General features: G+C 36.7%; 1 pseudogene; it reads right to left on the reverse strand.

The window, feature by feature from the left end:
• Positions 1-10,585: 10,585 nt before the first annotated feature.
• On the reverse strand, positions 10,586-10,706 carry LOC123874686 (annotated as a pseudogene).
• Between the last annotated feature and the right edge of the window lie 4,798 nt (positions 10,707-15,504).

The raw sequence follows: 15,504 nt of genomic DNA on the forward strand, positions 1-15,504 counted from the left end.
GAAAAAAAGTTTAGCCATAGTAAACTATGAACTATTTGTATGGTACCTTACGCACTAGCTTCGACTTCCGTCATCCGAGTTCTGTCCGTCATCCGTGAGAATATCTCGGATGTGCCTCGGATTCAACGTATGACGTAGATATCTCAAAGATGTTCACTGAATAGCTTGGGATTTGGATCAGACATTGGATTAGTGCATAAGCAACATCCGAGTTTGGTCCGAGTTTTCATATCCGTATTCTTACGTACTCGTATCAGATGCTCTTAAACTCGAGTAATAAACTCATCCAAAGTTTGAGATTCAAATGCTCGACCCTGATCTTTAGCTAATCGAGATAAAGCGTAACTTACTATACATAAATAATTAGTTATTCTGCCATTTACACCTCAAAGTCGCATAATTAATCCTCTCAAAGATCTATCAGGAATTGGCTATATTTATAGTAAATGTAAATAAGCTATTTACAATGTTTACCGACGACTCGGCGTCGCTTTGAGTGATAAGTCCTAATTAATATGCATGAGCTTCTAGTTTGGAATTTATAGACATACCAATTTACAACTTATCTAAGTATAATCTCATCAAATCTATTAAAAATATGCTACTAAATAAAGCATATTATACAATCGAAGATTATTTAAATGATAAAGAGCGTGGATTTGACCTGAAGCTTGCTCCAGTAATGCGCGGGAATTCAATGAAGTATCTACTTTTATACATAGCATAATATTGTATATCAAACCTTTGAAAAGAGTAACCACCAAGTTACTTGTTGGTTCTTCTCGGTAGGACAGGCATTCCGAACCTATAGATGCATTTGACGATTCAAAAGTACCTACCAAAACTTCGAAAGGTCTTCGGGATGCGCGTCCGTGGAATCGAACCGTGGATCCCCAGAATAGGAGGCCCACCTCTTAACCACTAGATTATAGTCGTTTGATGACCTCCCTGGCACAGTGGTAAGCGCTGTGGTCTTATTAGTGGGAGGTCCCGGGTTCGATCCCCGGCAGGGTTAAGATATTATAATTTCTAGTCTGGTCTGATGTGAGGCTTCATAGCCATGGCTAGTTACCACCCTACCGGCAAGGCCGTGCCGCAAAGCGATTTAGCATTCCAGTATGATACCGTGTGGATACCAAAGGGGTGTGGGTTTAATAAAAACTGCCATATCCCTTCCAGGTTAGCCCAGTTCGATCTTAGACTGCATCATCACTTACCACCAGGTGAGAGTGCAGTCAAGCGCTAACTTGTATCTGAATTAAAAAAAAAGTTTGCCGTTAATCACGTCCGACATGTCGGCTCGTCTGTGGAGGCTGTTGGAGAGGCTGCGGCGTTTGACCCCGCGAATTACGCATCAACACGTCTCGCTAAGTGGCCACTTGCATCTTATGTGCGTATTAATATTAATACCTGACATGCGTTCTGTGATAATGATATGACTGATTGACGCTGTCTTTCTTTCTTCTCCGTATCGGGCGATATCAGACTGTGCATTTCAGTGAATATTCACTTGAGTGGTTATTCGACGCGCAATAGCCCCGCAGGCGCAAGACCGACGGCTTTACGAGCTCTCAGAGGTACAAAATCAAAATCAAAGTCAAAGTCAAAATCATTTATTCAAAGTAGGTACTATTGTACTCCTTTTGATCAGAATAGCTATATTTGTACGATATAGTGGTGATAATTAATTACGTAAACTTAAAACTAAAGCTATGAGGGTTACAAACGCGCGTACAGGGGTGATACACCGCCAAGTTCCTGATTCCGGCCTAGTACTTGACAGATTACTACTACTACCTACTAATAGTACTTCCAGTGCTAGTAGTAATAACCCAGTACTTCACTACTTTTGACCCGACCTGGGAATCGAGCTCGTCATCTGTAGTCAAACATGCTAAAAGCTAAACCAAGGGGCCTCATTTAGACTAAATACATAAATAAAAAAACTGAGTGATTGATCTATCAACAGATAGCTCAAACTACTAGACAGATCGGGCTTTGGCATGCAGATAAGTTACTCGTATTTTGATGTAAACATCCCCTAAGACATGTTTGAAAATTCAACCCCTAAGGGAGTAAAATAGGTGTTTGAAATTAGTGTAGTCCACGCGGACGAAGTCGCGGGCATTAGCTAGTAAAATATATTTTATTAAGCTAGTTCTAGTTAAGTAAGCAAGTAAAACCACTTAGTATGCTTCAATATATTAAGTACTAGCTGATGCCCGCAGCTTCGCCCGCGTGGATTGATCAGATCCCCTGCAGCATCAGGATTGAGGAGTTGGACTCCAAATTTTTTATGAAACAATGTCGCAAAGTTCCTCTATCGATTAAAAAAGAAATGACGCAAATCGGTTCAGAAATCTCGGAGATTTCGGTGTACATAGGTAGAAAAACACAACTCCCTTTTTAAAAGTCGGTTAAAAAATTAGCCTATTTTACGCCCTGGTCAATCCTCTACTTGCCTGTGAAAGTCCCGTCAAAATCGGTTCAGCCGTTCCAAAGATTAGCCTTTTCAAACAGACAGACAGACAGACAGACAGACAGACAGACAGACAAAAATTTTAAAAACGTGAGATTCAGTTATGGTATCGTTCAAATAACCATATGAGCTTAATATGAGGTAGTTATTTCGAAATTACAGACAGACACTCCAATTTTATTTATTAGTATAGATAATGTTCATAATGGTTTTCATTGTGGCGTTGAGACGCTGACCGTAGCGGGCGTTCGCCAAAGCACCTGTTTTGATATCGCGTCAATAAAATGAAAATGTCGCTTCTGTATAGGGTGGCTATACTTACGATTAGTTTCAAAAATATTTACAACGGATATAAATCTTTCGATGGATTCTATAGATAAAGGCAGGTTTAAAATAAAAGATTAACGAATTTACCACAAAAAATGAAACAAGCTTAAAAATGATGTAAAATTAACTGCTACGGTTGTAACAAAAAAAAAATTAAACAGGCATTAAACAGGTGTTTATTTTAAACTTGGCAAGTGTCATGCAAAACTGTTGTATTCCAATTTAGTCATGAATAACATTTTCATACTATGCTTTGTGGACTGTGGTATTTTCCCCTGAAAATACCACACTAATCTAATATCCACTACTAATATTAAAAAACTAATATCCATACTAATATTAAAAATAAGAAAGTGGATCTATATAAGGTATAGGTGTATCTGGCTATTGTTACATTTCCAAAGTGTAACTGCAAAACTGGTTGTGACAAAATTTGCCACAAAAATGAAGCTTACAATTTGGAAAGTATTTACTTACTTATATTTATCCCTGAAAATCAAAGATACCACAGGAATTATGAAATCTTAAATCCACATCATTATCATCCCCATGATCAACCCATCGCCAGCTTACTACTAAGCACCGGTTTCCTATCAGAATGAGATGGGCTCAGGACATAGTCTGCCACGTTGGACCATTGCGGATTGGCAGACTAACAACAGATTCATCTAATTAGGTAGTTAAATATTTGAAAATTTACTAAAATAATCGACTGTGACAGACTTGAGAGAATGTCGCATAAGAGTCCCATTTTTACCATTTTGGTACGGAACCCTAAAAACAACATTAATTTGATTATAAAGACCTAAAGATCCAAATATTTTCCTGAATCTGTATAATATTATGGCCACCGTACCTCCCCACTAAGCTGTATCATGGCCACAATGGCCTATTAAAAATGGCACCCAATATTGCGCATAGCTTCTGCTATCCAGGTATAAAATTTTAGTGGCGCGTTTAAAGCGACTTTGAGGCAAATACCGTCCGCTACGTGGTAATTTCTTTGCAACTTTGCGCTTAAAAATACTAAATAGACTCATAAAAATGCTAAGTGTATAGCATACAAAATGCATATTTAGAAATAATCGGTTTTTAATAGACCTAGATTTAATTGTTGTAATTTCCAATAACCGACCGTCAATGTTGTAATTTTTATTTATTACGTCTTACGGTCTCTCATAAAAACTAAACCAGTTAGGAATTTGGAATTTCTGTACATAATAATATTATGTAAGTACTATATACTACTTATATTAAGATAACAAATAATGAAAACACCGGTCAATATGGCCCGGCCTTAAGCGAGGCCCGACTCGCACTTGGATGGTTTTTTAAAAGCAGCAATCACAAGCAATAATGACTAATCTATAAGGGTTCCGTTTTTTGCCATTTGGCTACGGAACCCTAAAAACTTCGGTAAAAGATAACTCTATGACAAAACCTGCATTTATATTTTGAAAGAATTTTACCAAACAAGCTCAAGCAAGTCCAGCACATCTAGCGATTTGCATTAAAATAAACTAAGAGAGTGCTTTCAGTATTCTTAAACCCTCATTGAATATAAACAAAACGTTACATGGAACTCACATGTCTCTTTAAGCAATTCCTGACAATAAACAAGTTGACTGCAAGACATGTTATGCCGTCGGAATCCCACTTTTGGGACCTATCCTTGTTGATCCATACATCCATTGAAAAACCTACCTTATCTTGTAGCCCGAAAAATTCAAATTGGCTTGTGTTTATTTGTAATCTGTAGACAGTAAGTTTTGAATCGTATCACGTGTAGAGAAGGTTCGAAATTCAATGGCACGGTAATTCCTCGAAGGAGCGACTCAGAACATGTTCTGAAATGCTTACGGTGAAAGCTTTCTTGGCAAAGTTCAGTGTTTTATTTTAAATTGCGATTTATTCCAGCAATGTTAAGATGCGCCTTCATATTGTCTTCGGTCTATTTGTTTCATACAAAGGAATGGCATGAGAGTTGAGACTGCTTTAAGGACCTTGTACGAACAGAGAGCAACGGGAACTAGTGAATGTAAAATGCAATTCAGGTAGGTACTCTAGTATTCAGGTGCTTTTGCTGAATCTGACACTTCTAAACTACGAGTACATATAGCGCGACAGGTTGAGATGGCAACCGGGGTGGGGACGTCCCGCTCACCCGCTCGCCCCCGCGGTAACCCCCGCTCATCCGCTCGCCCCCGCGGTAACCCCCGCTCACCCGCTCGCCCCCGCGGTAACCCCCGCTCATCCGCTCGCCCCCGCGGTAACCCCCGCTCACCCGCTCGCCCCCGCGGTAACCCGCTGTGGATGAGCGCTACAGGTGTGCGGAGGGTCCTCCCGCTTTATACCCCGATTGCCATCTCAACCTGTCGCGTTCTATATTATGTAATGAGTATTCTTCATTGACAAGTGTAAATTAAAAAAATTTAACACCCCCGACAAGTTACAGTAACTAGAAAAGAGCTGATAACTTTCAAGCGGCTGAACCGATTTTCTTGGATTATAGCTAAGAACACTCTCGATCGAGCCACCTTTCAAACACAAAAAACTAAATTAAAATCGGTTCATTAGTTTAGGAGCTACGATGCCACAGACAGATACACAAATACACAGATGCACACGTCAAACTTATAACACCCCTCTTTTGGGTCGGGGGTTAAAAATAATGATAAACTTCTTAGAAGACAAATCATTTTTTATGAATTTTGGTAATTTTGTTACAAAGAATAAAATTATTTTCAGAGCAAGAAATGGTCAATTTTATGCAGATATAAAAAGAAAAATAGTTTTTTTTTGTTGTTGCAAAAAGTCAAAATCACAATGTAATAACTTGTAGCTACCAATTTTTTATGGTAGGTACTTGATTTTTTCCAAGCTTATCCTAGCACAACTTATCTCTCTTATCTTAAACTTAGATAAGACTCAAAGATAGATAAAATTACAGATGAATAATTCAACTAAAGATTTTCAAGAACACTTATTTTCGAATTTCTCTAAAAAAAAGCTGCCTTTGAACATTTTTTTTTTTGCTAAACACTGGGCCATGTTTGTCTTTATCTAGACGATTAGGACCAAATTTTACGCTTCTTTCAAGTTCTTTTTTAGTTGAAGAGCTAGTGTAAAATATCAAGCAGGCTTAGGAATTTTGCCAACTAATCAAATTAGGAATTCATGTCAATCTTCAAAACCAAAAACTTAAATTGCTATAACCCACTGAAACAGACAATTGAAGATTAAACGAACTTACCTTAAGTGAAGTTCTATCATAATTATACTTTGCTTCGTCTTCGAGATTAGGAAACTTTGTAGTAACACGAACCGTGTGGCCATTCTTACACTAAGTTGAGAAATACAAAAACAAGATAAATACTTTTTTCGTAGGTACCATAGACTATACTTCTCATAGTGACAGCACTGATCGTCATTTTCATTCAGTTTAGAGAGCTTTTTTTTTTTTTTTTACTAATTCATACACGGGTGTCTGAAAGGAAACAAAGGGTGGGAGGGAGCTAATCTCTTCAGACGAAGCCTTCGTATAATTATGATAGAACTTCACTTAAGGTAAGTTCGTTTAATCATCAATTATACTTTGCTTCGTCTTCGAGATTAGGAAACTTTGTAGATCTTTAGAGATATGACATTTGTAAAAAAAATAATCATAATAGATATATTCATATAATCAATTTAATCAATTATATCAATATAACAAAACGTAACAGCTTAATCTTAAGCAATAAAGAATAAATCAAAGAATTAAATTAACTCATATTATTATTTCCAAAGAAAATAAAAATGGATTTTAAATGTTTTACGAATTGAGATTTAAAATTGATATTGCAAAATCATTGCTATTATCAGTTACCACAACTCTTTGATAAAAAACGTGCGAATGTGGAGGACGAAACTGACCAACGCGCAGTTTTGCGTATTAAATCAATATTATTGGTATTTTTATATGCAGTAGAAGTGGAGGCATGCCTCGTTGAATAAGCTGTAAACATATTTGTATCTATTGCACTTTTATTTAAAACTTCCCATATCCAACGACTGATTGATTGTGAACAAACTGGCTTATATGGACTTTTAAAGCTGATAAACAGTTGATCATTGTTTCTTACAGAAATTATCCAATTGACATACACTAATAAGGCCTCTGCCGGGTATATTTCTGGCTTTTTTTTTTTTTTGAAAAAAAAAGGTATAATTAAGGAGGGTTGAAAAAAAAAACCAGCGCGTGAAGTTTTAATCAAATCTGGTATTTTTATAATAATTCTGTCATCAGCTTTAATCTCAATATTCTGCATATTAATTTTACTTCGTTACAAGAGCTAGTAATGTTACAATTTTTTTTGTTAGTTTTTCCATACTAATCTCATCATTGGGGTAACAGCTTTCCAAAAAAATTTAATACAATTGAAGGATTCCAAGTAACATTATATTTTTGCAAAGATGGGCGTAGTCGGTAGAAGCCCTGAAACAATCTAGTTAACCTATCATCTGTGCCTATCTTTGTGTTTACAATTAAAGATAAAGCAGATCTATAACTGTTTAAAGTACTATACTGAATTCCTTTATGAAACATTTCAGTTAAGAAAGTAATTACATAGGTAATCAGGCATAAGGCAGCTTCATAAGGATCAATATTGTGATTGTTACAAAAAAATAACCATTTTTTAAATACAACACCATATTGTTTAACAGAATTGTCTGATATTGACGCACTCATGATGTCTAATACACTTTGTGGGACCCCTCATCGTGAAAAACGCTGTGCGGATAACTTCGCGGCTACTAACGTGACTTTGTGTTGCAATTGGCTGTTAGGAACACGTCTGTGTTGGTTCCAAGTATTAACATATTACATAATTTTTTTTTTTAAAGTGGGAACCATGGTTGAGTGGGCCAGAGGGGAACAACTACTATGCCTTCAGCTTTATCTAAAATTATCTTACGAATCATTTTCAAAATTACGGATATTGGTGGGAAAGCATAAAAATTTAGTTTTTTCCAATTCAACGTAAAATAATTTACTGCTATTGCTCCTGGGTCTCTATGCCAAGAAATATATGCATCGCATTTCTTATTTAGCCTAGTAGCAAACAAATCTATAGCTGGTCTACCAAAGTGTTCTACAATTCTACTGAAGGCATGGTCAGTTAGTTCCTACTCGATATCGGGGTACGATCGTCGCGATTCTGCGTCCGCTACTTCATTATCTTGTGAAGAGATGTAAGATGCATAGACAAAAAATGTTTTTGTCCTCGCACCAATTCCATAATTTCTTGTTAATATCAGTGAGATGAGGAAATCACACGCCACCCATTTTGTTTACATACGAACTGGCAGTTGTATTGTCGATGCGAAGAAGTATCTGACAATTATTTTGACTCTTTGCGAAGACCTTTAAACCGAAATATGCTGCCAATATTTCTAAGTAGTTGATGTGCATATTTTTCTCATCTTCACTCCATTTACCATTAGCTTTATCCTTACCACATGCTGCCCCCATCCTGTTTTACTGGCATCGGAAAAGATTTCTAAGCAGTAGGAATCATCTCTAATAGGATTAACTGACTAATTGTAAGCAATATGTGTCAGCCACCATTCAAAATCTTTTGCTAAATGTTGAGGAATAGTCATATGACTATCATAGTCCTTAGTCTTTTCTAGAGCTAGATATTTACATCGTTCGACATTCTTGGTGTATAACCAACCATATTGAACGGCGGGGCAAGATGAGGTAAGGAGACCTGCTAAACGAGTAAACTGTCGAATTGTACCTCGCTTTAATTTTATAAATTTCAATATTTCTTCTTTTATTAACATCCTCTTTTCATTAGTGAAAACGATATGAAAATTTCTGGTGTCAATTATAAATCCTAAATATTTACATCTAGTTTTAGGTATAAACGAACTTTTCTCATAGTTAATTATGAAACCTATTGACTCTAAGATATCGATTGTATGAGTTACATTCTGTTAACAAGCGTGAAATGAGTCAGCAATTATACATATATCATCCAAGTAAATGGATGAAATATATCCCAAAGACTGAAGTAAGGATATTACTGGTTTCATTAACTTTGTAAAAACTAAAGGAGCTGCGTTCAATCCGAATGTGAGGACGTTTAATTCGTATGTTTTATTGTTACATATGAAACGTAAAAATTTTTTGAATTTTTCATTTATAGGTAATAAAAAATAAGCATCCTTTAAATCTAGCGTACATAAGAATGAATTTCTCGAAATTAATTTTAAAGTTGCTCGTAAGTCCTCCATTTTAAAGTGATTCGTGGATATAAATTTATTAAGTGACTTAAGATTTAGAATAAACCGCTTTTTGCCATTCGGCTTAGGTACAAGAAAAATACTTGAAATATATTGCATATTACATGGTATGCATTCAGATATTGCATCGGAATTTAACAATTCATTAATGATACTTTCAAATTCGTTAATTTCTTCCTGAGAAAAAATTCTAGAGGACGGTGTAAATTCCTGTTTCGCGGTTGTGAAAAAAGGAATTTTATAACCATTTTTAATCCACGATAAAATGACGGCGTCATTAGTAATGAGGCACCATCTGTCATAAAAAGCGGCTAGTCTACCAGCGTTGTGTCGTACCTCGACTACCGGCGTGTCTGAGTGCGCGCGCGCGAGCGCGGCGGCGGCGGCCGATGCGCTCGACCCCGCGGCGGCGGCGGCGGCGGCGGCGGCGGAGCTTGGTACTTGCGAGGCTGTTGCGCTGCAGGCGCTGACCTCCTTGCTGCTCCCGACGGCCTCGCCAGCGGAAGCGGAGCTTTCCCGTTTAAATACCGATACTGATTATGTTGCGACGACACAGTCTTCATTTCTGATCCTGATTTATGTATTACTTTTGCTGCTTTTAATGTATCGGCTAATTTTTCGCCAAAGAGAAAACTGTCAATTCCAGTGAAGTATAAATGATCCTTAATCTCTTTTTTAATAGTAGCAGTTACAAAACTTCGGCGAGACATAGACTCGACAAATTGGGAGTCACATAAGAGTTTGGTTGAGTCAAATAAAAGTTTAATGACGTCAGTCTCTTTACTTTGATTTGTAAACACTTTTGTCAAAGCTTGACTTATGCAAGTTATAGCAATTGCTTGTTGGTTCTGTTTAACATCAATAGCTTTATCCTTTTTATTTAACGCCTCAGACAGTGCAGCCTTTATTTCTGCGTTTAATTGGGCAGATTCAATCTTGAGGCAGTTTCCTGGTGGAAAATATTTTTCAAGGAGGAAGGATTTGGCAGACCCGTGGTTGCAATATGTTCCCAACGAACAGCTAGTTCAGTTTGTATTGGAGAACTGCATTTTTTATTTTTAGAAGGGGTTTCACCTAATAAATCCAGTATCCAGTATCCAGTAGTTGTTATCCAAAATAATCGAAGTTTCAGTTGATATTACAGCTGATGTTGAGGGTAAATCGGAAATTATACCCATAATTGGATGATCCAGTTCCACTGGGGATGATTAATTCCTCGTATGCTATCGATGATAACGGTCACGTCTTCTGACATATTTGGTTGATTGTTTACAAATCAGATAATTATTTTAAATCAATTATTAAGCTTGTAGCGAAGACACAGGCTCACAACCTGTGCTCAACGATAATGATGTGAAGGTATTATCCTTGAGATAAACTCATCACTTTTTTGTAGTAATTAATACAAAGGAAATAGTCTAAATAACTATCCTCAATGTATATTGACGTGAAGGTAACACTCTCTATCGAAGTGTACTCAACACATAATAATATTACTCGCGGTGTTCCCAGGCGGTCACCCATCCAAGTATTGACCGCGCCTGATGTTGCTTAACTTCGGTGATCGGACGAAAACCGGTGTATTCAACATGGTATGGACGTTGGCTCTCCCTTATTTTCATACCTACAAATCGATGAGCTTACCTTCTTGTAATGACAATTGCGGATTAGAATTGTCCGAAGATGAATCCGATATTTTTCGAGCACGTTTTTGTATCTTTTTTTCCAGTTTCTTTATTTTTCGCAGAAGATACTCATCACTACTTTTATTTTTGCGTTTAGGTATTATTAATACTCAAATTCACTACGACTTTTAACAATATCGTGTTGAACGGCCAGGCACTAGAACGCGAATGAAAATGACGATCAGTGCTGTCACTATGAGAAGTATAGTCTATGGTACCTACGAAAAAAGTATTTATCTTGTTTTTGTATTTCTCAACTTAGTGTAAGAATGGCCACACGGTTCGTGTTACTACAAAGTTTCCTAATCTCGAAGACGAAGCAAAGTATAATTAACATATTGTGGTCTATCATGCAGACCTTACAATGCACAATTGCAAAGCTTTTGCAATGATGCATTGTAAGTGTGTTTTGGAGGATTTGTGTGGTGGTGGCTGGCTTTTCCAGCATATTTGTATAGCATATCAGGAGAGGGGGGTTTGTATGACGTATTCTGCAAGTTAAGCTTTTGGTTCCTTGTATATCATGGACTTCAGCAAAATACCTAACGCCTGTTTCTATACAAAACTTAAGCAATTTAATATGATCTGTTTTAACGGTGGAGAAAAATATCGTGAGGAAACCTGTATCCTGGTAGTTCTACATAAAGTTCTTTTGCTTTTATCAAATTACCTGTTTAAATTTGCCACCAGCTCTTGGTCTATTCCATCAGTATTCCCCCGCAGTTGGAGCGATCTCCGATTGCGAAGCGAAAATCTTTACGAGGGTTTTATACCTTTTAGTCAAATAATGAGCTTAAGGGAAATACGAGGTACTTTATCGATTAGGCCTGTTTCTTGTTAAGCTTTTTGGGTAATCAGGTAAAGAGGTTGTTTATATTTATTACTGAGATTATAAAGCCCGGTTATAGGAATGGTACTTATATTTTTACTACAAAATGCCCGCGACTTATACTTCGTGGGGTTTGTTTCAAAACTCCCGTGGGAAGTCTTGCATTTTTCCGGGATAAACACATATCTATGGATAAACAGTACCCTATGTCACTCTCGGGTCTTCAAAGTTTCAAATATGGCCGCAAGGTGGTTTTCTTTTAATGCATAATGTATTTTACTTTTAATGCATTGAAAGTTTTCTGTGACAAATTATTTTAATATCTCTCAGTGAAGCAGCAATGTAGAACTAACCAATATCAAAATATGAGCTTGGTGGCTATCATTCAGTGTTAGACACTGAGTTAGCGAATTAACTACGAACCGGTCTGAAACAGAGATTTTATGATACGATACATAGAAAAGAAATAAAAAGAAACGTTGAACAGTTGTATTTTATTTTTGCCGTGTTCGCTTTTAATGGATTGACAGTTCTAATCTATTTGAGGGTTGGCCACTTCATTTACTGGACGTTACAATAAACTTTTTTTTTTATTGATACAGGTTAGCCCTTGACTGCAATCTCACCTAATGGTAAGTGATGATGCAGTCTAAGATGGATAAGATGGAAGCGGGCTAACCTAGGTATGGCAGTTTTTATTAAACCCCTTTGGTTTCTACACGGTATCGTACCGGAACGCTAAATCGCTTGACGGCACGGCTTTGCCGGTACGGTGGTAAATAGCCACGGCCGAAGCCTCCCACCGGAAATCAAACGAACGAACGAACGCGGCATTGATAGTTGAAATGCATGTCAGCCTTGTTGCCCATAAGCACCATAAATGGACAAGACAGAGTAGAGTACCTACCCTACAACTTCGCTTCTATCTGGTTTCCTATAACTCATGGCGTTTTTACGATTCCATTCTAAGCTATCACAATAATCCAAAGTTTCACTCATCAATCGCAGAAAAACCTGCTGACGGGGAAATCTTTTTTTACTGCTACCAGCGATATAAATTTTTCACTAGATACGGCGTTCCACAACAACATATTATTTGTGTCCGGCACTACTGTCAATCGTTATCCCCTTTAGGCGGAGACCGTTAGTAAAAATTAAATTTGCGTGATAATATAGGTAGCATAAAGTCAAATAATAATAATTTATGCAAAGTAGGTACTATCGTACACTTTTTGACTGTCAATTGTAGTAAGATGATGTAAAGGTGACAATTAATTAAAGCTACGAGGTCCCGGGTATGGAAAGAACCAACGACAAACTCTGTGGGATATTCTTTTTATTATAACCACTTCATAAAACATTTAAACTTACTTTCAGTTCCTAAAGACTGTTCTAAGTTATTTATTAACATAGAAATGGACTGTATGTAAAGTGGATTGCGATTGACAGGAGTGCAGACCCCGATGTTCGTTGGCGCATGTTGTTAATATGAAGCGCCCCATCTAGTGGAACATTTAATATCGCTGACTGCGACCTTTCAGCTGGTTCCGCCGGGTAAGCGTTCCTCAATCAAATCATGGCTATAAAACCTCCATATCGAGTGCGTAAGACTTATAACTTATTTGGAAGAGTTCCTGAGAAAATTCGCGTGCAAACACCCTTAACTTAAGCGATACTTTCGCTTTATTTGTAAAAGTTATACCTATTATTATTATTAACCCCCGACCCAAAAAGAGAGGTGTTATAAGTTTGACGTGTGTGTCTGTGTATCTGTCTGTGGCATCGTAGCTCCTAAACTAATGAACCGATTTTAATTTAGTTTTTTTGTTTGAAAGATGGCTTGATCGAGAGTGTTCTAAGCTATAATTCAAGAAAAGCGGTTCAGCCGTTTGAAAGTTATCAGCTCTTTTCTAGTTATTATGACCTTTACTTGTCGGGGGTGTTAATAATTAATTTACACTTGTTTACTAGCTGATGTCCGCGAGTTTGACCGCGTGAATTTCAGTTTTCCAAAAGACACGTGGGAATCCTTTGATTTGTGGAATGAAAAGTACCTACCCAAACGTCTTCAAATTGCATAGATATATTACATAGATGACGCTCGCGACTTGGATTTAGGTTTCAAAAACTCTACGGAATTACTTTGATTTTTCGGGATACAAAATAACCTCAGGATGCAAGCTATTTTTGTAGCTTTCGTCAAAATTAATAGAACGGAATTGCTGTGAAAGCTTGTAAAAAGACAAACACTCATTCGCATTTATAGATTTAGACATTAGAAAATTCAGTGGGATCTCTTTGATTTTTCAGGATAAAAAATAGCTTATCTCCATGGATGTAAGCTCTGTCTGTACCAAATTATATCAAAATCAGACAAACAGGCGGACTCGCATTTATAGTATACTAGCCGATGCCCGCGACTTCGCCCGCGTGGATTTAGCTTTTTCGAAATCCCGTGGGAACTCTTTGATTTTCCGGGATAAAAAGTAGCCTATGTGCTAATCCAGGATATTATCTATCTTCATTCCAAATTTCAGCCAAATCCGTCCAGTAGTTTTTGCGTGAAGGAGTAACAAACATACACACACACACACACACATACATACAAACTTTCGCCTTTATAATATTAGTGTGATTATTGTGGATAGACCATTGAATCTTTCTTCTTACTTTAATTTTATGTGGATGTTTAAATGATTGTTACTCCTTCACGCCTATATGATTGAAAGCAACCAATTGGACTGAAAAGAATGGAGATTTGATCCCGGAAAATCAAAAATTTCCCACGGGATATTTAAAATCTATATCCCCGCGGACGAAGTTGTGGGCATCATAATATTGTACCTAGTTACATAAAGCACAAGAATTGTCTGTTGAATATACCTAGTAATAAGCTTAACTGATTCATAGGTCCATGGTTGAATAAATGACCAGCTGTCATATTCATATTCATTCTAGGTTGGAATAATAAACGGATTCTAAAAGCGGAAAAATGTCTAAGAGAATACAATATATTATTCTTTCTTAGCGGCGTCTGATGAAAAATTTGTGGGACGAAAATCCTTTGTAAAGCGAAAAATAACTCAGTTTTACATTTCGTCATTCTATCAACGCTTCCGCACGGCTTGCTACGAAAGCGTCGCCAAATATTTTTTTTCTCTTTAGTGCCGACTAGAGATGGACCATTTATTTTCACAGGTAGCATATATTAAAAATCACATGAAAAGCATTTTCATAATTGCTATCTTACTTAAAATACCCTTCACGAAGTAAAAGTTGCATCTCTTCATGTTAAAAAGGAAATAACATTTTAAGTTCTCTAAACTCTAAATAAAGTACCAAAAGAACGAATTTTTGCACTTAAAATCAATTTCAAACCAAACCAATTTGTTCCTAATTAAATTATCTAATATAGCAAACGATTGTACTAAGAAAATTGAAAAAAAAAAACATTTTCCGTGAAAATCACCTGTGAAATCATTGCGATAAAAAATAATAATATAACCATATGAAAATGTTTTAAACTTAGCAATCATGCCCATCCCTAGTTTCGACCAGGCGCGCGTATGGATAATATTATATTGTAAAATATTGTCACTCCCTGGAAACTGAAATTATCCTTTCTAGCGCAAAATTATGGAGAGTTTATTCTACGCGTGAGTGACTTTCTAAGCCTGGATAAATACGAGGTTTTATATTCCTAGGTAAAATAGCAGGCGTTTTTGTATACAATTTTTATAGTCTAATAAATAGCAGCCGTAGGTATGTTGTTACGTCTAATATAATAAGGGATATACCTAATAATAGGTAGGTAAAGGTAAAATATATTTAGTACAGAAAATAACTAGTCAGGCGCATGTCAAAATAGGTTACATGATAGGTTAGGGCTA

Source organism: Maniola jurtina, chromosome 18, assembly GCF_905333055.1.
Source record: "Maniola jurtina chromosome 18, ilManJurt1.1, whole genome shotgun sequence".
Classification (NCBI taxonomy): Eukaryota; Metazoa; Arthropoda; class Insecta; order Lepidoptera; family Nymphalidae; genus Maniola; species Maniola jurtina.